This window comes from Triturus cristatus, chromosome 1_2, assembly GCF_964204655.1.
Source record: "Triturus cristatus chromosome 1_2, aTriCri1.1, whole genome shotgun sequence".
NCBI classification, from domain to species: domain Eukaryota; kingdom Metazoa; phylum Chordata; class Amphibia; order Caudata; family Salamandridae; genus Triturus; species Triturus cristatus.
In genome coordinates this window covers 1,067,620,001-1,067,642,240 of record NC_140580.1, presented here as the reverse complement: position 1 = coordinate 1,067,642,240, position 22,240 = coordinate 1,067,620,001, and the positions used below count along the sequence as shown (strand labels likewise).

Sequence of the window (22,240 nt, the reverse complement as noted above, 5' to 3'; positions counted from 1 at the left end):
TGTAGGAGGTATGGCGTGTGGGGACGAATCCATTTTGGTCCCGATGCACAAGAGCGGGTACATGAGGGGCCAGCCTCCTAGCCAACGCAGAAGCAAGGATTTTATAGTCTGTGTTTAGCAGAGCCAATGGGCGGTAAGAGCCCACTCGCGTGCCGTCCCTGCCTGGCTTAAGTATAGAGACCAGTGTAGCTTCATTCAGCGTCGGGGGCAGGGCAGCTCCCTCCGCCGCCGCCGCATACATTCGCAGGAGCTCCGGGATTAGGATGTCCGAGCCAGCCTTGTAGAATTCAGCCGGTAGCCCGTCCGGGCCCGGGGTTTTCCCGTTGGAGAGCTGAAAGATGGCCTCTCTAAGCTCGTCCGCCTCCAGCGGAGCGCCGAGTTCATCTTGTTGAGCAATAGGCAATTGCGGCATCGGTAGAGGGGAGAGATAGTCCGTGATAGCAGTGTAGGGGACCGCGAGGCGGGAGCGGTACAGTGCGATATAGTGGACAGTAAAAGTGTCATGGATACCAGCTTGCGTGTACACCAGTTCCCCCCCCTCGCCCAGTATAGCCGTCACTGGTGCAGAGCGGGCGTCCCGCAAAATCAGCCACGCTAAGAGCTTGCCTGGTCTATCACCAAGGCGGTGAGTCCTCGCCGAGTGCGCAGCATAGTTGACATTGCGAAGTCGCTCCAGGAGGCGCGCATGTTCCGTGTGGGCATCATGCAGTGGGCCCCCGTCTCCCTCCGCAGCCTCCCCCTCCCGCGCAAGCAAGTTCGCTTCCAGTCTGGTAAGGTCTCTCTCTAGCTGATGTCTTATCTGCCCCTGAGTGCGCAGGCAGTGGCCTCGTATCACGGCCTTGAAGGCGTCCCACTCCACCCTCGAGTCAGTTGCTGTGCCGGTGTTGTCCTCGAAGTATTGCGCGGTGCGCTCGAGTAGGGCAGCGCGAAAAGCCGCATCTAGCAGCAGCGCCGGCTGCAGGCGCCATGTGGGGACAGGGGGGTGTGGGTGGGCCCAGGCTATGGACATGAAGTGTGGATTGTGGTCTGAGTGTGTGCGGCCCATGTATTGCGCGTCCGTCACATGAGGTAGGAGGTCTGTGGATGCCATGAAGCGGTCGAGGCGGACATGTAAGTCGTGAGCGCCAGAGTAATAGGAGTACGTCCGCGTCCCTGGGTTGCGCTGTCGCCAGACGTCGTGTAAGCCCCATTGCGCGGCCCACTCCAGCAGCGCCTTCGTGGCTCCCCTGGTAGGGGCGTTAGCTGGGGGCGGGAAGGAGCGATCCAGCGTGGTGTCTAAGGTGCAGTTATAGTCGCCCCCTATGATCCACGAGGTGTCGTGCCAAGTTGCCATAGTCGATGATAGCCGCGCCAGGAAGCTAGCCTGTTCAACGTTTGGGGAGTAGAGGGACATCAGTGTGATATATTGGCCATCTAGCCTGCCTCGCGCGGCCGTGTATCTGCCCTCGCTGTCTATCGCAGTGTCTATGGCCTCCCACGGGGTCCCTGGGCGAATCCATATCAGTGTTCCGCGAGCAAATGAGGAGTATTCCGTAGCGTACAGCTGCCCTCGCCATCTACGATGGAGTGCCCTCACCTCGGTCCCATTCAGATGGGTCTCCTGGAGCAGCGCTACGTTAACCTTGTGCCGCTTTAGGTACGAATAGATATGGTAGCGCCTAGCCGGTGTGTGCATCCCTCTGACATTCCAGGTGCATATTTGTGTGCTAGCCATGGTAGTCCTGTGTGCGGGGATCTCCCTCAGCCCCCAAGAGCGCATCTCCCATCTCGAGGGTCCCCCAGGGCTAGCGGCCCGCTCCCACCGCGCAGCTAAAACGGGTGATGTGCGTGCAGTGTCGTGATCTCCAGCAGGGTGAGGGGAAAGGGAAAAAAGGGTGCATAGAAAGCCGGAACATGGCAACTAAAAGAGAGTTTGTAGAATACCAAAAGGTCGGCTGTACAACAGGTCGCCGTCCAAACACTCAAGCGACCTTACGAACTATATAGTCTCAGGGGGTGGGTAATGTAGCTTCTGAGCAACAATGGAAACAATGCAGGTTTGGAAGCGCCTCGTATGCCTCCCGGGTGTTGCGTATATGCTGCTGTCGGCCGGCAGGCGTCTGAGGGCCATAGTTCAAGGCCGTAGCAGCTGTGTGCCCGGCCATCAGGCCAGCGGGGGCTGGAGCGCCCGCGGAGGGGGGGGGGCACGGGCATGTCCCCTCTCAAGTCACGCCAGTAGTAACAAGTCGACCATGCGGTACCAAAAGGCGTCTCTGCATGCCTGTAAATCGGGTGTGCAGGCCGTGTGGTCATAAGTAGAAAATGTACTCACAGTGTCTGGCTCCGTGGGTGGACCCCTCATAGTGTCTTCGGCAGAGGCGCCAGGGCCCTTCAGCTAGTTCAGTCTCGCAAGGGGGGCACCCAGCAGGGATTCCGGCAGGTCAGCAGCTCGCGTCAGGCGGGAGCCCATCACCGGGGCACCTCAGCCGAAGAGGTCCGCCGTTTGCGGTGTAACGTCCGGGGGCCCCCCAGAGTCTTGTGTGTCCAGGATGCCGTAGATCGCCTCGTCGTCTGTTGAGTGTACCGCCGGGCTGGCGTCCGGCCGAGTCGACGACGCCGGGGAGTTGCTGATCTCTGCCACCCTGCGCAGAGCGTCCCGCTGCTCCTGTTGAACGAGGTCCACTGGCGAGGAGCGGCTCGGTGTCCCTCCGGTTGGCGGCGGCGTGGGCGACCCGCGGCGGCGTCGTCGCCTTGATCCCCTCGCTCTCTCCATCACGCCTGCTCCCGTCGTCCGTCGTGGCGCGTCTGGCATTCCGCCATCAAGCCAGGCCTCCGCTTCCTCGGGGCTCGTGAAGAAGTGGGTTTTGTCGTGCGCCACCACCCGCAGTTTGGCCGGGAAGAGTAGCGAATACTGGAGGGCCGCTTCGCGCAGTCTTCGTTTGATCGTTAGAAAAGAGTGTCTCTGCCTCTGCACTCGCGCCGTGTAGTCTGGGAAGAACATTACTGTCGCGTTGTCAATGGTGATTTCCCCTAAGGTTCTGGCTCCTCGCAGGATGGCATCGCGGTCTCTGTAGTTGAGGACTCGGAGGAGAAATGGCCTAGGGTTAGAGCCCGGAGGAGGTGGTTTCGCGGGCACGCGGTGGGCCCTTTCCACCACGAAGTGCAGGGAGAGTGTGTCATCTGGTAGTAGGCCTCGTATCCAGTCCTCAACCTTGCGGACAGGATTCGCCCCTTCCCATCTCTCCGGGATGCCTACCAGGCGGATATTGTTCCTTCGTGCCCGGCCTTCCGCATCCTCAGCCCTTCCTTCTAACAGTTCCACCCGATGCAGAAGGTCTTGCACCCCGGCTTCTGTCCGTTTCGTCGCCGGCTCGACCTCTGCCATGGCGCCTTCCAGCGCGGTGGTGTGCGTTTGCAACTTTTTATGATCGGCTCTGAGGTGCGTTAGGTCGATTGCCACACTGTCTATGCGGGTCTCCAGGGAGGTGCGCGTCTGCTGCAGCGATTCCTCCATCCTCTCCATGGCCGCCAAGACGCTGTCCAATTTCGCCGTTACGTGGTCAGTATCCATTGCGGGCGTCGTTGTCTCGTGCCGCCTCCTCTCCACTGCCGCTCCCGGTCCGGAGCGGGTTCGCGCCCCTCTAGGCATGGAGCCGGCGGCGTGTGCAAGACGTCCTCCCCGTCGTCGAGGGGTAGGGGGGTTCTGCTCCGTCGATACCCCACTCCAATGTAGGGAGAGCGGCTCGCCTCGCCCTGTCTCACCGCCGCAGCCAGCCAGGTCGCGCCGCCATCGCCACGTGTTCAGGGGTCCCAACTAGTGAGGGGTCCGGTCGTAGCTGGTATATAGTTTGCAAAGTACTCCATGTTTGTAGTGGAAAAAAACAGATATTTTCTTTACTAGTAAACAAATGATTGGTTAGTTGGTGATTTTGACTTTCTAAATGCAATATATATTTTAACTAGAACTGGGTGAAATTGAAATTATTCCAGAAAAATCCAGAAACTTCTCATAATTGCAGTTATGTGAAACTCACACAATTTCACAATAAGCAAGTTTGCATAATTGTTTTGAAGTGAACATTCGCAGCTAATACACCTAACTCTTGTGAGATTCCAATCAAGTGACTTTTTCTAATAAAGCCAGATTCCTGTGGGAATCTTGGGAAACTTTTTTACACAAGTTGCACACTCACGTGAAAACACAAGATATACCCTTAACTCACAAATTTGCAATGAGCATATCATTTTGCATAATTTCACAAAATGTAAGCGAAATATACAATATTTCATGAGGAAAATTATGAGATTGCACATACCCTTAATTTTAACTCACAACAACCATAAACAATGAAAATAAAAATAAAATTCAAATTGAAGCCCATAACTGGCAAGTGATGGAGTTCTGCTATTTTACAACCTTAGAATATGATAAGTGATTGTTGATTACAGAAACTTTAAAGGCGTCTGCTGCTTTTGGCTGGAAATGTAGCAGCATTTGTTTACACATGTAAAGTAAAAAAATGAACTTAACACAATAACATACACAAAGCAACATACCAACACAAGTAAAGCTTAACAGGGCACAACAAAACAGTGAAAAAAAGGAAACAAAGCACTCACAACACAACAAAATGACATTGCAATAATGAGGGACTGAAACACTGCAGGACCAAAACAAAAGAACACACCACATGCACAGAGCAATGCAACAAAAATGTTTATCCAAGCACCCTTGTCAGAGATTATCCCCTCCAGAAACCTGCGTTCATAATATGGTGGTAAAGGGAAGCTGCAGGAAGCACGTCTTAAGTTACCACCAAGGACATGAATTAGTACTACTCAAAAATGTTTTGTGATCTTTTGAAAAAACAGATCCTTGGCAATAGGGAAGTAAGGTTTCCCTGGTATTAGTATTACCATCAGCCAGTTCTACAGTATTTGGAGCCTGTCCTGAGACATGTCCTGGAGGCCTGATCTGCAGCAGCCATTATTAAAGGTCGCCTCTGGCAGCAGGCCTTTCAAAGACTTTCCTGATCATCACTAGGAGGAGTGGTGTTGCCAGGAACCATCTGCCTGTTAATGCCGCAATGCCTAGGAATTACAAGAAATGTCTGCAAGGCTTCAGAATGGAAACAGTGTCTTGTGAAACTGATTACTGGACATGTTTTCCTCTCCAGAGGATTACAGAGGCAAAGAAAGTGCTGATGCAGTAACCCAGAGGCATAACAAGCAATGCTGTTTCCTTGTACCCCACGAGATATCGAATATGCTTCCAAGTTAAATGGGAGCATTCACTCATTTTCATTTTTCATGCATTCATGAAAATGTTGTGCCTTTTTTCTGCTCTATTAAATCTTTCTCCCTCGGCCGTCTAATCTGAGCAACCAGAGCAAAACAATTCCGGGCCATATTCAGAGTGCCCAGGTATCATGGGACACTCTCAATGCCCCCGGTAAATACCATTATCACAGGGTGCAGTATTTACCAGGTAAGGTATTTCCAAGTCCAGTTCGAGTGCCCCGGCTCAGAATAAAGCATGCCATGCAGCGTGGAGTTTGCTGCATTTTTTCCCTGTTTAGAAAAAGGTTTTCATGTTCACATTTTGCTTAGTTTTTTGCCAAAGATTTCCGCTGTGAAGCAATTTTTACAGAAATCAGAATTCCAATTTGGCACAATTTCCCCTTCGCGCTGAAAGAGGAATGATCACTGAACTCATCTCCTGAATTGTTTTAAAATGTATTTCTTTGAACTGCTAGCTGCAGCTTTTACAAACTAACTATCTGATATTTCTTCCTCTATTTCTGTTTAGGATACAACTTCTCTACACAATAATCTGTATTTGCTAAAAAGCGTCTTCGCGAAACCGAGTCACCTTAAAGTGCCTCTCGCTTTTTTCACTTCAGATAAATTTGCATTTTGTTTTTCAAAAATGTACGAATCTGAAATAGTTCCTATTGCAATGTGATTTTTCACAAGCCTTAGGGGTCCATTCTGCACTAGATTACATTTAAAAAATCAATGAATCAAAGATGAGTGTTCAGTGTTTCTCCCCTGGAATTATTTTCATCTGGCTGATTAAAATTGTGCCACCCAGTGAGTGGCTCAAATTGACTAATTTGAATACCATACCTTAATCAGACAGTCAGACTGCTGATTCAAATGGCGTTGCTTGCTCTTTTATGAAATGGTTTACTTTTATGTTTGGAATTCTGTCCCTTGAGTACCTCTTGTGTACTGCCAACCCTTAAGAATTTGAACTGTGTTCCCGAAAACATCTGAATCACGCCTAATTTGTTCTCCATCAGGAAAGATCTGAAGGCCCATATCTTTAGAGGCCACCTCAAAGACTATCTGAAGACCCATATCCTGGAGACCATCTCAGAGACTATCTGAAGAACCCTATCTTCAAAGGCCACCTTAAAGAACATCTGAAGACCCCTATCTTCAATGAGCACCTTAAAGAACATCTGAAGACCCTTTAGCTTTAAAGGACACCTCAAGGAATATCTGAAGACCCCTATCTAAAGGCCAATATCTCCAGAGACCACCAATAAAGACTATCTGAAGACGCATATCTCCAAGAGGTCACCTCAAATACTAACTGAAGACCCATATCTTTAAAGGCCACCTTAAAGAACATCTGAAGACCCTTATTTTCAAAGAACACCTCAAAGAATATCTGAAGACCCCCTATCTAAATGCCAATATCTCCAGAGGCCACCACAAAGACTATCCTAAGACCTCTATCTTCTGAGGTAATTTCGAAAACTCATATGCTCACCACCTTCCCATTTCCTGCCTCTCCTCCCAAACATCCAATTTAGCAGATCCCGTCTTACAGTGCCTATTTTGGGAACCATGCTGAGAAGTGCCTCTTCCGATGCATTTCCATATTACACAAGTGGTCTCAGAACATCTTGGCTAAAACTGAAATTGAACGTGCTAAGGACGTGCTGAGTGACTCCTAGTAGGACATTTCCTCATTGGCAGAGAATATGCAAATGAGCGAATTCCCATTGACCCCATGTGCTTTACTTAACCTCTTCCATGCTCATGACGTCTCCCGGCCGTCATGAGTCACGATGGGCGTGTGCGGACGACGGCCGGGAGACGTCATGACCACGCCCGCAATTGGAATGTCAGCACGGCGGTAGCGCTGCGGCGGAATTTGCGCCGCAGCGAAGAGGTTAAAAACATGGACTGCATGGACTCATATCCAGTGCCAGAATTCACATGTTTCATACTACCAGCATGAGAAGGCCATTCATTCAGTGTTTTTCCTTTGTGTGCTCCTGTAAAGCCCACTTGAACTAGAATTCAACGAGAAACACCGGGACTGGATAAGCCACTTATCCATGGAATCTGGAAAATTGAAAGGTCTTGGAAGCCCCTGAGACATGGTGCTGATCCTGAGTCTTCAATTAAAGCTCTCACTGACGTTACATTGGCACTTTATTTAGGTGCTGTACAAAATTAAACTTTGGATGCGAAGTCTCAACTTTTACTTCTATTGAGATAAAAAAAAGTGTGAGGACTTTCTGCAATTTGACCTGAAGGTGACATGTCCACAAAAAACGGTTTCTGGAAGATTTGAATATGTGAAACTCACATCTCTTCTGGCATCAAGGACCACTTTAACGCTCCTGAATCCCTGCTTCAGTAGCTCATAAAGTCATGATTTGTCTGTGCAGCCTTGTACTAGCAGTCCTAGTCCTGAATTTATAAGAGGATGAAAAGCACTGCAACCACTAGAATTCAAGAAAAAGCTGCACTGGATGAGTTACTCACACATGGTATCAGGAACTCAGAGCTCTGCACTTCAATTCACGTGTGCACGCTTTCTTGTATGTTTACACATGATCAGGCACTGTCAGTACTGGTAAGAGCAGTGGGGTAGAGGTGGAGGGGATTGGGGGAGTAGACAAACGACAGGATAGGGAAAATAAATAAATAAAACCACTTGCCTTGCTTTTGCCGCATTGCCGATCCGCAATGCTATGAGTGCAAGGTAAGTGGTTTTATTTATTGTATTTTCATTATCCCATCGTCAGTCGACTTCCTGCCCCCCCCCCCCGCCTCACTGCTCTTACCTGGTCTGGCCGGACCTGCACATGATTAGAGTCAGTGCTTGAAATAGAAAAATAGATGTGCAGGTACTCTTTACCAGAGTACCTTCTTGTTTCTGAGAAGTGCCGGTACTCTCCAATTAAAAGTATTAGGTTTTTTTTGACAATTGCAGGTACTCTCCCTCTCAAAAGAAACAAACATTGGCATAGCCAATAGGTCTCGTCTTTAGGACCTTATAAGTGTTTAGCCATGCAACAGTTCCATAACTAAATACTTATAAGGTCCCAAAAGCGAGACCTATTGGCTATGCAAAGCGGCCGTGCGGCCGCGAAAGTGTAAGTAATCACGGTCAAGCGCGGCACGCGCGCCTGCACACATGCACTGTAGCTCTAGGCTGGCCTGGTAGCACTTTTTGGAGCCCTCTCAATAAGTCTTGCCAGACCAGCGCATGTGCTGGGTCAGGCGAGACCTAAAAAGTGCTGGTACTCAATACCGGACAGTACCGGCCCATTTGAAGCACTGATTAGAGTGAAATGAAAAGCCCGTGAGGGTCCGCTGCCCAGTCCCGTGCCATTAGCATATTTGACAGATGAGAATCTTGTAATCATCCAACATTCTGAGGCAGACGGCATTTCCAACTGTTGGAATGCACCATCAACAGCATAGGACAGGGGACATAATATATAACTAGGAAGGTGCTAAGTTAATAATAGGGGATAATTAATCACTGGTTATAAAAATATCATTACAACAGCTATGTTACGGTTACCATATGACTCCATGTCAGGAGACTACGTCAATTCATGTCCCCGTCTTTCACGAACCACCGCAGTGAATTCTGGAACTTGTAGTCTTAGATTAATCGGACCCACTGGGTTATCACACCTGAAAATAATGAATTGTGAAAAGAAAAGTCCAAGCCTTTTGGAGAAGCGTGATCGTCGAATGGGGGTCGCCTGGTATCGCTAACCTGCCTGTAAGATCCCAGAGTCTAACAGACGCCCACAGCCAATAAAACACCTGAACAGCAGCAGCATCACGAGACCACTGGGGCTGAACGCTGTGAAGATGCTGTGACTGGGCAGATGAGTCGAGCAGGATGGCATGAAGCCCGTGGGCTCTGCTGCCTCGTTTGGTGAACTCTGCGCTGTTCGTGCCTCAGGCTCTGCTTTTCAGGAACTCTTCAGCCATTCAAGCCGCACAAAGGGAACTGTTCAGTCTTTCAGCTGTGATTAAAAAAGGTCTTTACTAGCCCCTGGCGCAATTGCCTTCTGTGAGACCGCAGAGCCACGAACCAATGCTGCAGGGGTTGCCTCTGATAGGCCGGATCTCAAGGGGATGAGAGGCGGCGCAGAAAGTGGACTTTTCAGATCAGAGTAAACTCGCCAAAGACTAGGAAACCAGCAGTGAAAACCTGTTCATGTTCAGCAGATGCGTAAACTGAGCAGCACCAGGGCAACCAAACAATCCCTAAGCAGGCTGGATGAAATACTACAGCAGCAAACAGATGGTCCCAAATGAACGGCTTCATTAACCCCAATTCTACAAATGATTGAGTTATTCACCCTAGTGGCTCTCTGCCAGAGCCATGCGCACCGAGTGCATGAATAACCTTGCGTCCCAGTATCTGTCCAGCCGCATAGCTCTACATCGGCTCGACCAGTCCGCCTCTGCCCGAGCTCCAGCACTCTGGAATTCTGCCATCCAGCTAGCTTGCTTTCACGAAAGCACCTAAGTCCGACCTATTCTAGGCACTTGACATTAAGACCAGCGCCAAAAGACCCACTGGAAGGAGTGTGCATTTTATCAATGCAATGGAGATGTTAAGTACACCTTATGGTCACTGTCTTTGCCTTTGCATAGTGATTGAGAAAGTGTATGGCTCTTTCTCGCTGAAAAGACAGTTTATAAGGAAAACTTTATGCACACATCTCATTTTAAACCAGTGCATATATGTAGCAGTCATGTAAACCCTCCATTCACATGCCACTGAGTGTGTACACATTGATCATAGAAACAAAACGTTTGCTTTCTTGTTCTTCGAATGTAGTCAAGAAAACCCATAAGTAACTTACAAGGTGTTGCAAGCATCTTTATACGGCTTTATTCAGTAATACGGCCGGTGGTCCTGGTTAGGTGCCTCTTTCCAGCCACCCTTCTGTCGCTGTCTGTTTCTGAGTGGAATAGAGTCCGGATGAAAAGCGCAAGGCGAAGGCAGCATTCAGCTGTGCTCGCGCTCACATATCACACCGACTAAGAAAGGTTATTGAAAGTGCTGTCAAGTGCACTGGTCACAGACAAGGGTTGGCAAGTGGAATCCTTGGTTTTTTAGGTCTCGCCTGACCCAGCGCATGCGCTAGTCTGGCGAGACATTTTGTGAGGGCTCCAAAAAGTGCTACCAGGCCAGCCTAGAGCTACAGTGCATGTGCACGGGCGCGCACGTCGCGCTTTACCGCAATTACTTTCACTTTCGCGGCCGCTTTGATGTTTGATCGCGATCACTTTCGCGGCCGCAGGGCCGCTTTGATGTTCTCCGTGAGGCTTCAATAAATTGCAGCAGTTAAAACAAGCATTGGCATAGCCAATAGGTCTCGCTTTTGGGACCTTATAAGTGTTTAGTTATGCAACTGTTGCATAGCTAAACACTTATAAGGTCCCAAAGGCGAGACCTATTGGCTATGCCAATGCTTGTTGTACCTCCTTTTCGCTTTTTCTTTTCTTTTACATTTCACGTTCCCTTTTCATACTTTGGGAGGAAAGTCAAAAAACTACCTGTTGTCAACAACAAAGTCAGACTTCCTGCTGCACACACAAAATCTTGCAAGCCTGTGGGACTTGGCTCTAGAGGCGTCAACTGCTTGCTGCCCTTAAGATTGTAAGCATTGGATGAGAGATATAGCAGGAAGGGGGGTGGGCTAAAACACAAGGGAAAAGCACAATAAGCCATTCACTAAAATAGACACTGATGAGCTGAGTAATTATTCTGGTTATTTGCAAAATGAGCAAGATCCCTTTCTGTGTTATGTTTTCTAGTATTTGTGTGGCCTGTAACTGCCAGTGGTGTGCTATCTGAATCCTGCTGTGAGCGTTTTCAGACCAAAGCCTGCATAACTGATGAGAGGGGTCTCTGGAGGAGTTAGGTCCATAGAAAATACACAGGGCATACTTACAAGCAAGTGGCGGAGTGCGGGTTAGCTCTAAAGTTAAAAACTCAATGCTCTGTCACTTTAGAAACGCAGGGGTGCACCGTATTTACAATAATATGGCGCACACTGGGTGTCTCACTGCGCTGACGTTAAATTAAGCTGCCTAGTGCCGACACAGGCATCCTTGAACCTTAGTGCAAGGATGCCTGCATTGAGGGAATTATTATTTATGTGCAGGAAGGTGACCCTTCTTGCACATAATCCAGAATGGCGATTTGTAACTTCTATGTGTGCTGCATTGTGCAGCACATATAGAAGTTGCAAATAGTCATTTTTTTAATGATTGTTTATGTTGAGGAAGGGACACCTTTATGCACATAAACAATCCTTCATGGCTGTTTACTCTTTCTATGTGTGCTGGACACAAAGAGGCAGCAAAAACAAGGAGAAATAAAGCATTGCTCCTCATTTCACCATGTTAAGACCAAGTTTTTACTAGTCTTAATTTTGGTACTGCCTCCTATTTACGCCACCCTTATAAATAGGGGGCAGCATCAACATCAATGGGTGGTGCAGCAGAACGTCCACCACAATACCCATTGCCCACCCCTTTCATGCTAAGTATACTATAGAGTGAAAGGGTGCCTTATTTACAAGGATGCGTTAAGCCATGTTAAGTGGATAAACAGCGCCTTGTAAATACGGCAAAGCCCCTATTGCCACAGGAACGTAGTTAAAAGTGATGTTCCTGTGGCGTTAGGGGCTTGCAAATATGTCCCATACTCTTGTGAGAAGCAGAAGAGGTCTTCAGAGAGATGTATGGGTGGAGGTAGCCTATGTTTGGATTTTGGACCTGCTTTATGATGCAGATGAACCACTTCTCATTGAGAAGCCTCCTATGATAGATTGTGCTTCACAAAGAGGCCAACACTCACCTGCAGAGAAGGCTTGGCGGAGCACTGAGGAATGTGTGAATTTTGCATATTTGCTTTTGCATCTTCACAAAAAAATACTGTAGTAACACAAAATTGCATGAAAAGTAAAACTGCCATTTAGTGCTGTATGTAAGCAGAAAACGTGTACTTGCATCTATTTTGAATCCACGGATGCATTTCACAAATCAAAACAATGTAAAAACACAAGGGTTGTGAAAAACAGCTGCTCATATTCTGGTCATTCACGTTGCTCCTATGCTTCTGTCCTAAAATTGTACACACGGCATCAATTTGGATATTTCATGTAACAAGAGTAACACAAAATTCCCACAAGTATGTGAGTTTGTACAGGCATCAAGATCCTTTTGTCCAGGCCAGATGCAGCCCTTGCAATGAGCTTGGGTGCTCTACGGTTTTGGCTCCTCTTCTCTGGTTCGGGTGGTCACTCTGGATTACCTTGTATCCAGTCGACTTTGCTTCATACATTATTGGAGCGGTCATGTTTCCAAGCTAGGAACCGGAGAAAAAAAGCTGATCTGACCTTATGTCAGAGATAAATCCATGCGTGGTCTACTGGGTGTTTGATAATGATCTGGTGTTTGAACAAGGGTGAGTTCAGGGTTGTGAGTTGCACTTGGGCACAGATCATGATGAAAAAGGGATAAACTGTTTTTTGCCGGAGAGATAGGTGGAAAGGATGAGGGAGAAAATGGTGAGGAGTAAGAGGAGTTCTGGGGCAGGATAGTAGGTAGCAGCAAAGGCTCTCATGGTGAATAGGGGTCTAAGGAACAAGAGAAATTGTGCTGAACAAGGAGTAGCACTGAGGACTCAATGAAGGACTTTGATGAGTGCCTCTGACAGTGCGAGGGAAGGGGAAAGAATGGGTGAAGATGGAGGAAGGCAAGTAGCAGCAGTAGAGATTGTTAAAGAGGGGGAGGGAAAGAAAGAGGGAAGGCAAGTAACAGCAGGGTAGATTGTTGAAGAGGGGGAGGGGAAAGAATGGGTGAAGATGGGGGAAGGCAAGTCACAGCAGGGAAGATTGTTGAAGAGGGGCAGGAGAAGAAAGGGTGAAGATGGGGAAGGCAAGTAACTGCAGGGAAGTAGTTGAAGAGGGGGAGAGGAAAGAAAGGGTGAAGCTGGGGGAAGGCAAGTCACAGCAGGGGAGATTGTTGAACAGGGGGACCAGAAGAAAGTGGAGATTATGAAAAGGGAAAGGAGCAAGGGATTTAGTAATAGATAAGAGATGTGACTGGATTGTGAGGATTGAAATGTGTTAGACGGGGTTGACACGCAGGTTTTTTTCAGGGTGTTGGATAGTTGTGAGAGGCGGGGGAGGGGTATTGAGAGTCCTTCAGGATGTGTGAAAGTGTAAAGGTGCCACAGATAGTAATAGGTAAAATTGTGAAAATATTTTGCAAAATGTTACAAAAATTGCACAAAATATGTAAACTTTCATCAAGTGTCCTTGTTAGTATTCTGTGTGAAAAAATGACTCGCAGGCGCACCTCGCCTTTATACTTTATGAGAGATACTGGGAAGCGACTTGTTTGAGGAAAAAAGTCTCTTGGCTGTGTCTATATTGTTCCCACAAACATTGTGCTCAAATGATTCTCCTGCAAAATCCTGCTCCTGTGAAGCCATGTAATGTAAAATTCTAGGATTTCATGCAATTTCACCCATGTAAAAATAAATTAGCCTGATCAAGCCGGTAATTGAGTGTAGATAGCTGAAGAAGCAATCCAGGGATTCAGGATGAAAATGAATGTGTTGGCATGTGAAAAGAGGCTGAGTAGGTGCCGCAGGGAAATAGAGCTGTTTTTTAAACCCCGTCATTAAAATGAGAGCCAGCTCCGGCAGCACCCCCCATTTTTGGTGCGGAGGAGGCTGGTGGTGCTAGCAGACTTCCTGCCCTACCTGCAGAGCAATAATGGCTGCAAATTACCCCACTTCGCCCTTTTAATTGCTGTCACCTGCGGCCTGGCTTCTGTGAGGGCAATTGACGTCTGGTATTGCACTTGTGGGCAATAAAGCTTATTTTTAGGTCTCGCCTGACCCAGCGCATGCGCTGGTCTGGCGAGACTTATTGAGAGGGCTCCAAAAAGTGCTACCAGGCCAGTCTAGAGCTACAGTGCATGATCGCGGGCGCGGGCGCCCTGCTTTACTGCGATTACTTTCACTTTCGCGACCGCAGGGCCGCTTGGCATAGCCAATAGGTCTCGCTTTTGGGACCTTATAAGTATTTAGTTATGCAACTGTTGCATTGCTAAACACTTATAAGGTCCCAAAGGCGAGACCTATTTGCTATGCCAATGCTTGTTATTTAATTCTTCATACAACAGTTTTGAAATTTCTATGTGCTATAAATAAAAGCTATTACTATTACACAATGTAATAATACTCAATTTACGAACTTTGGAAGGATTAAAGTACGTGTGACCCCACCCCCCACCCCCTCCCTCCCCCCAGTACAGACGTTCTCTTCACAAGTCTACTGCAAACAATTAACTGCAGCTATCCTGCTGGCCTCTGCGCAACAATGTAACCGACACCTTTTCCAATAACATGGAAGTCAAACGTGATGTTTTCTGAGCAGCCTGTCTGTCCCCAGCTCCATAGGGACGAAGCTGGCCCACTTAATAAGCATTGCAACACTCGCCATCACAACGCGGTGCTCTGAAAATAGCTGCTCTACTTTCTGTTCTGTATTCTGCTTCCTTATTCAACATTTGGGAAATGTGAGCTACATGTTGCCGGGGTTATGAACCACACACGCAGTCTTTGAATGTGCAGTGTAGGAGTTCTTTCGAGCTATCTGTCCCTCTGCTACAAAAAGCCTCATAGATGTCTGTATATATTTACAGACACCAGTGTGGGACTTGTCAGCTCGCTCCATAGAAACATCCAGTCAGGTATTCCTGATTGTCAATAGATAAAATAAATTACTTTTCATGCCGATTTATTACATATCTGTTGGTCATTATAGAAACCCTTCTGGACAAATTAAATAACACTAGGGCTACGAAATCGTAAACTCAAGCATTAGCTGGGTGTCACGTGACCTATACTCCTTGATAGCCGCCTCCTAGTTCACCACCCAATCAGGAGGCGTTTCAACTCTAAAGAGCAGCAGGGGAGAATTACAATGAATGAGGTTATTCTATAGTAAACACCATACATTTTGGAATATTCTACATCTCTGCACCAAGTATCTGACCTCTTCGACAATGTCTCCTGCACACACACACACACACAGACGCAGGACCGGCTCCGGCGCTGGTGGTGCCCTACAATCACTTTTGGCGCCCCCACGTCCCATGACCGCCTCCTCGGATTCTCTCACTACCACCTGCAAAAGTGCCCCTCACCTCTCCTACCATAAGATATTGCTAAGCACAGCGCCCCCCTGAGATCAGAGCGCCCCCGCCACAGGTGAGTGCCCAGTGCGGCCGCACCAGTTGCACTGCCAGAATGCCGGCTCTGTAAGGCTGCCCGGGGGGGGTTGTGCAGCAGCCCCCACCCCTAAAAGGGCGGCCGCCTTAGTGCCACAGGAAGGCACAGGGGTGAGAGGTCTAGTCCCTGGGTCCGCCAGGGGAGACCCCAGCAGATGGCTACTTCCGGCGGGGGCGGGAAGGGGACAGGGGTATTTATACTGTCTCCGCCCCTTCCTCGCCCTCTTGTCCCTCTCGTTCGCCTTGGAGCAGGTTGCTGCTCAATCGTCTCGTCGTTTCAGGTTATCGTCGTGCGCCCTCCTCCAGTGCCTCTACTTGGTGAGTTTGCCGGTGACCCGCCTCTCGCCCCGGCCCTGTCCCTGGGAAGTTCCAAGTGACGGGGCCCTGTGGTCGGAGCACCACGGGCGGGGGGGGGGGCCGGTGCCGAGCGGGTTTGTAGGCCGGTTGTCGGGGCGAGTTTGGTAAGGGGGGCAAGAGCATACCCTGCTATCGGGGTCTCAATAGTCTGGCCGCGGTGGGTCGCTAGGGCGCTGGGGGCAGTTAGTCTTGCGCACGGCCCACGTTATCCGGCTTCAGAGTCAATGTAGACTCTCAACTCTCCGTGCTAGCTTGGGAGTCTGGCATTGTGACGTGGAAACCGGAGTTTGAGCCTCGAGGTCGCGTCCACATCCTGTGATTCTGGGCAAATCACTTAAGCTCCCCGTCCTTATATGTGTAATGTAATTGCGGTGTTGGCTTAGTTCCGTGGGCTCATGTTGCTTTCTCCCCATGTGTCATTACTACTGGAGCGCGAGCAGGAATTCAATTTGGTTGTGGCCTGACTGCGGGGACGTTCGGGCAGAGGCTATACGCCGCCTGCGGGGTGTGGGCCGGGTCGATTGTCAGTGCGTGGACTGTAATTTTGTTTGTTATTCGTACTTGATAAGAGGTGCCCCCTTTTTGTCGTCATGGGCTATCCAGCGCTGGCCTAAATATTGCCTTGAGGTACAGCGGGTGAACAACCTTTACAACGCAACTATTACAACGCACTACACTTACAACGAAATTTTTACAACGCAACATCCACCACAACGCATTCCATTACATCGCATGACACTACAACGCATGTTTAAAAACTACCTTTACAACGCATTCCATTACATCGCATACTACCTTTACAACGCATACCATTACGACGCAATCCAACACTTACCCTACTGTTGCACCCCCTGGAGTTAGAATAGTAATTTTTACCCCTATACTATCCAATACTTACCTTAAATGCAATTTAATATTATGCGTTGTAATGGTATGCGTTGTAAATGTAGTCTGCGATGTAATGGAATGCGTTGTAAAGGTAGTTTTTAAAAATGCGTTGTAGTGTCATGCTATGTAATGGAATGTGTTGTAGTGGATGTTGCGTTGTAAAAAATGCGTTGTTAAGTGCATGCGTTGTAAAAGTGTGCGTTGTAACGACATACATCCGGTACAGCGTTCTGGTCGCGAGGGGTCAGGGACTCCGTGTCACGCCTACTTTGCCTTACCCTGGCGGGCCCTTATCAGGATACGTTGGGGGGGAAGGCGCTTTGCCGTTGGTCCTAGAGGACCCACGGGTTCGCGTCTGCACCCCGCCTCATCTAGACCGGCCAGGTGTGCTTCGATATTTGACGAGGTGACCCTCTTTCTTTTCTTGTTTTCCTCGCGCAGGAAGGTGTATGTAATGCGGTGCCATGGGGGGCGCTCCTTTACCGTGGGGCCGAGTGTGAATGCGGTGTCATATATGGCCCTCCGGTGCCTTCGGATCGAGTACGCGCTATGTAGGCTTGCGGCAGCAAGGGCAGAGTGCCTGCCATGGGGAGTGTGGACATTGTGCCTGAATGTGTGGGGTGGATACGGTGCTATGCAAAGCGCTCCATACCCTCGGGTCGAGCTCGCGATATAGATCTAGCAGGGTGCTGATAGTACAGTGGTTAGACCGGCGGATTTGGAGGCGGCGAGGAGGTGTTCGAGTCTCGCCAGGCTTGGTGGGAGAAGCGCACTGTGTGTAGATTGGAACTATGTTTTGATCGCCTCGTTGACCTTCCGGTGATGCTGGGCACCCACAATCCTCCCGTGCCCAACAACTTAATTGGGTGTGTCCCCTTGTGGCGGAGCTGGTGCTATGTGTAGCGCTCTGAGGCATAATTGGATTTGAGCGGGCTAGCGCGATGTTATAATAACCTTAAGGGAGAACAGGAAAAAGAGTGTGGGCGCTCTGATGCCTGGGTTGGATCCGGCTCAGGTCGCGTTGTATAGGCCCTGGAATGAGAAATTGCAGTGTTGGGCTGTTTCTGGGATCGCTGTTTGGACCCCGGCCGAGCCTCCATGTTGGTTTTGGGCCTCTCAGGTGGGACGTATGAATGTGTATGTAATTACGGTGCCCGTGTTCAGCGCTCCAGTGCCTTCGGGTCGAGCCGGGATATTTATAAGATGCAAAAAAAAACAAAAAAAAAAACTTCTGCCTGGCCTGAGGAATGCCTCCCCCCAAGGGTTTCTAAAATGCACATGTAGAGCGGTAAGCCCCATGGCAGCGGGGCTCCTTTCCACGCTGGTTGCCCAGCTCCGCTACATTGCGCCAGCCGCCGGGCACTATGCTCCTCGTTCGGCTTCTCTTTCGTGCGGTCTGGTACGCTGCCCCGGCGGACGCGGCCCCACTCAGCTTGCTTCACCTGGTCTTGTTCGGAGTGCAGGATCTCCGGTGCAGGTCTGCTGTGTCGTGCTTTGGTCAGAGAAAAGGGGAAATGGTTCTGAAGATTGTCTCAGCAGACAGGATCAGCTGAAAGCTGGATGTGTCTGGTAATGGCGAAGATAAGGCTTTGGGCAAACGCAGGGAGATGATGGACGGAGTGCTGAAACCGGCAGACTCTCACCCCCAGTCAATATCTGGGTTGAATCCATGGTAGGATTGCGCCCCTTATCGAGCGAGGCTGACTCGAGACAGGCTACAGCAAGGGGGGTGGAGAGGCCCTCTGCACATGCGCAGGAGTCCGAAACCCATAGGCTGAAGTATTTTACTAGTCTAGTTGTAATAGGCTTGAGTGACAGAGGGAAAATTAATGTTCCAGCATTTTACAATTCCATTATTCTTATAGGAAATGCAACGCAGTACTGTATGAAGCATTATCTGTTTCTTCTACAAAGTGGACTTTAGTGTGGTAATAGGACCGGGTCCGGTGGCGCAGTGAACTAATACCCCCCCCCTACAGGGACTGGTGTCCGACCTCTGGGTCACTGTTTTGATTGCTCAGTCTTTCATCCAGCTGAGGTTGATTACTTGCGTACCACTGAGTTGGGTTACTAGAACCATCTGCTATTAAGTGCCAAGTCACCTACTTGCTCAGCCTTTCATCCATATGAGATCGATAAAATGAGTACCTTGGAGTTGGGTAACAAGTGGCATCTGTTACTTAGTACCAGGTTACCTAACGGCTCAGCCTTGCATCCATTTGAGGTCGTTAAATGAGTACCATTGAGTTGGGCACCAGGAACAATCTGTTATTCAGTGCAAAGTTACCTTATTGCTCAGCCTTTCATCCTCCTGAGGCGACTTATGAGTTCCATCGAGTTGGGTAACAAGAACCATCTATTATTTGTGCCAATTTACCTAAACTTTGTTTATTGAATTTTATACCAAAACATTACAGTCATGCAATAACCATAAGCGATGTTCAGTGGCATTTCAAGTCATAACTCAACACAGCAGAACATCCATTGCGTTTCCAGGTTGCATGTGAACAGCAATACATAAGAATGGCATGAGTCTTAGCCCAGGGACATGGGGCAGTAACAGCTAGCAGTAGGGTAATACACAAGTTAAGTGTTCAATGAAAGCGTGGGGTCCCGCAGATGGAAGTCCCCTATGCAGTATACCTCACCCAAGGCGTGACCACTACCCATCCACCACGAGGAACAGGTATGCAAACCAGGCAACATGGCGTGGGGATCGCGAAAGAGGGATCAGAGTGGCTGCCCCGGGAAAAGGGGAAGCCAGGGGACATGAGAACACAACCCCCATCCCCGCAGTTCTGCAACAGTTCATCCGTCACCCAGCACAGGATGTGCGTCAAGAGCACCAGAAGCAGAGGCATCATTGGCCAGAGGGGGAGCATCCTCCGTCAGGGCTCCCGGGTATTGCAGTAGGTAACACTGTAATGGCCCCCAAACATCAGCAGGGCGGGATCGTACAGGGAGCAGGTCAGAGTATGTCAGTATCTGCTCTTGGCAGTAGACAAGGTCTTTAAGCCATTCCTTAAATTTCGGGGCCCTCCCCCGACCCCACCGGCAAGCTATACGCCGTTTCGCCAACAGCAACGCCGTCGTGACAAATTTGCGACTCGCTCGCGGAATATGTTTGGTATATCCCAATAGCGCCTGTACCGGCTCGGGCACAAGGGGCAGGTCTACCATCCGCGAAACGGCGGAGTACACTTGGGTCCAATAGGTCTGAATAGCAGGGCAGTCCCAGGACAGGTGTAGAAAGTCTGCATGAGGAGCATGACACCTCTCGCAGGTATCCGAATTCTGCAGCTGAAATTTGTACTTGGTGACCGGTGTGCAGTACAGGCGATTCAGGAATTTAAAGTGAATGACACGGTGTCTACTGCTCGCAGAAATCTGTTCTGTCTGTATGCAACAATATGACCACCTGTCATCCCCCAGCTCCAGCCCCAACTCCCGCTCCCATTCCCCACGGGCCCGTGAAGTGTCGAGTGCAGTGTCAGAGCGAACTGTATGATACAGTATGGAGACCAAGTGGGAGGGCGAGGATGCTTGTAGGACTCTATGCAGTGGACCAGTGATTTCGGGCTCAGCCGGAAAAGTCTGCAATATAGACCGCATTCCATGCCTCAGTCTAATGTAAATGAAAAGCTCCAGAGGGGTAGGCGTGTATCCGTCGAAAAAATGTTCCCGGTCGCGGAAGCGCCCAGCAGAGAATAGATCTCCCCACCTCTGAATCCCCAATTTGCGAATCAAATCCTGGAACAGTCTCTCTTGTAGAAGGGGCAGCTGCGGATGGTAGGCAATGGGGAGAAGGGGCGAGTACAGGAATGAGCTCGCCACTCGCTTAGATATCTCCAGCCACGCCCTCACTGTACCCTGCAAGGCGTTATAATTCGTGGTATTATGAGGAAGTGTACTATGCAGTAGGCCACGCAGGGGCAGAGGAGCCGCCAGCCAGTCCTCCGCGGCGAGTTGGGGCATAAATGCAACGGGGTGAAACCAATAAAACGCATAGTGCGCTTGAGCGCAATAATAATATAACTCCAGGTCCGGTATATCCAAACCACCCCGCGAGTATGGAGAAGTCATCACGGCCCACTTCAGCCTAGGTCTCTTCCCACCCCACACCAGCCGAGTCAATTCCGAACGCAAACGAGTGAAAAAGTGCCGGCCCGGGGGGAAGGGGATGTTCATAAACAAATATAAAATTCGGGGGAGCACTACCATCTTAATCAAGGCGGCACGTCCTGCCATCGAGAGGGGGAGAGTAATCCAACGGTCCACACAGGAGGAGACGTGCGTCAACGCCGTACCGTAATTGGATCGCATTAGTTCCTCCCTGTCACGAGAAATCTTAATGCCGAGATATTTTACGTCAGACTCACACCATTCTATGGGATAGTCAAGTGAGAACGTCCGACATCCATCCGTCAGATGGAGGATCTGAGACTTTGACCAATTGATTCGTACGCCCGACATCTCACCGTACGTTATGAATTCCCGGAGTATCGGGTTCAGGTTATTTTGGGGGTCGCGCACATACAAAGTAATGTCATCTGCATAAAGCGACAGCAGTAGCTGTCACTGCTCGCAGAACAGTGCCCTGTGTTGATGACGTTGTCGCAACCGCGAGGCGAGAGGCTCCAGCGCCAGTGCAAATAAGAGAGGAGATAAAGGGCACCCCTGCCTGGTCCCACGGGCGATTCCGAAGGGCTCCGATGTCCTACCATTGATTAAGACCCTGGCACAAGGGCCGCCATAAAGGATAGCTATCCAGCCCAGGAAAACCAGGGGAAAGCCCATACTAGTCAGCACCGCTACCAGGTAATCCCACTCTAGGGAGTCGAACGCTTTCGTCGCGTCCAAAAAAACTGCCACCATCTGGAGGCTGGGGGCCACATTCTGTAAAGTTGCAAATAGCGTGCGCAAATTGTGCGACGTTGCCCTACCTGGTATAAAGCCCGACTGATCCGGGAGTACCAGTCCCTCCATGAGGAGCGTCAACCGGTTAGCCAGAGTTTTAGAAAGGATCTTTGCATCACAGTTAAGGAGGGACAGAGGCCGATAGGAGTCAGGGGAGGTCGCCGGTTTGCCCGGCTTCAAGAGGGAGGTAATTAAGGCCTCTCTCATGGTAGGGGGAAGTTTCCCCAGCGTGTGGGCTTCCTCAAACACCACCTTCAAAATCGGGGCAAGGATATCTATGTATGATTTATAAAACTCGATCGGGAGCCCATCGAGCCCCGGGGCCTTCCCCGAGGCCATTTGCATGATGGCCTCGCGAATTTCGTCAATCCCAAGCGGTGCCATGAGGAACTTCCTTTGTGTGTCAGAGAGCCATCCCAGTGTGATCTCCCCCAAATATTGACCTAGCTCCGGCCGTTCAGTGTGAACGGAGGAGTATAGTTCAGTATAATGAGCAACGAAT

The 22,240-nt window shown here is 49.6% G+C and overlaps 1 protein-coding gene across 2 annotated transcripts in view; it reads right to left on the bottom strand.

Moving 5' to 3' along the window:
• LOC146868666 (noelin) overlaps positions 1-22,240 on the bottom strand; it is a 207,235-nt gene that overhangs the window by 6,387 nt on the left and 178,608 nt on the right. The gene's annotated exons all lie outside the window — the stretch shown is intronic.